A 717-nucleotide genomic window follows, 5' to 3' on the forward strand; every position below is an offset into this window, starting at 1 on the left:
GCAGCCTGGCAGAGAGTATAAACAGAAGGAGAGGGTGAGCAAGAGAAGAAGAGGGGAATAATAGGGGTCAGCCACCCAGCCAGCCATGGAGTAAGAGTGAAAGTAAGGTATACAGAAGTAAGAAAAGGGGCTGGAGAGATGGCTCAGTGGTTAAGAGCATTGACTGCTCTTCCGGAGGTCCTGAGTTCAATTCCCAGCAACCACATGGTGGCTCACAGCCATCTGTAATGAGACCTGGCACCCCCTTCTGCCTTGCAGGCACACATGGAAGGAATGCTGTACACATAATAAATAAATAAATATTAAAAAAAAAAGAAGTAAGAAAAGGAAGCAGCCCAGAGGCAAACGGTAGGCAGGATAATTTAAGGAAAGCTGGCTAGAAACAAGTCAAGCTAAGGTCGGGCATTTTCAAGTGAGAATAACTCTCTTCGTGTTTGGGAGCAGGGTGGTGGCCCCCCAAAAGAGCAAAGAGTAAAACAACCAGCTTCAGGGGCTGGAGAGACGGCTCAGAGGTTAAGAGCACTGATTGCTATTCTTCCAGAGTTCAATTCCCAGCAACCACATAGTGGCTCACAGCCATCTGTAATGAGATCTGGTGTCCTCTTCTGGCCAGCAAGTGTATAGACAGACAGAACACAGTATACTAAATAAACAAATCTTAAAAAAAAAAAAAAACAGCTTCAGAACATGTTTAAAAAGAAAATTTTTGAGACAGGG

This window comes from Alexandromys fortis, unplaced genomic scaffold (assembly GCF_014885135.2).
Source record: "Alexandromys fortis isolate MF-2015 unplaced genomic scaffold, M_Fortis_MF-2015_v1.1 scaffold_243, whole genome shotgun sequence".
NCBI lineage: Eukaryota > Metazoa > Chordata > Mammalia > Rodentia > Cricetidae > Alexandromys > Alexandromys fortis.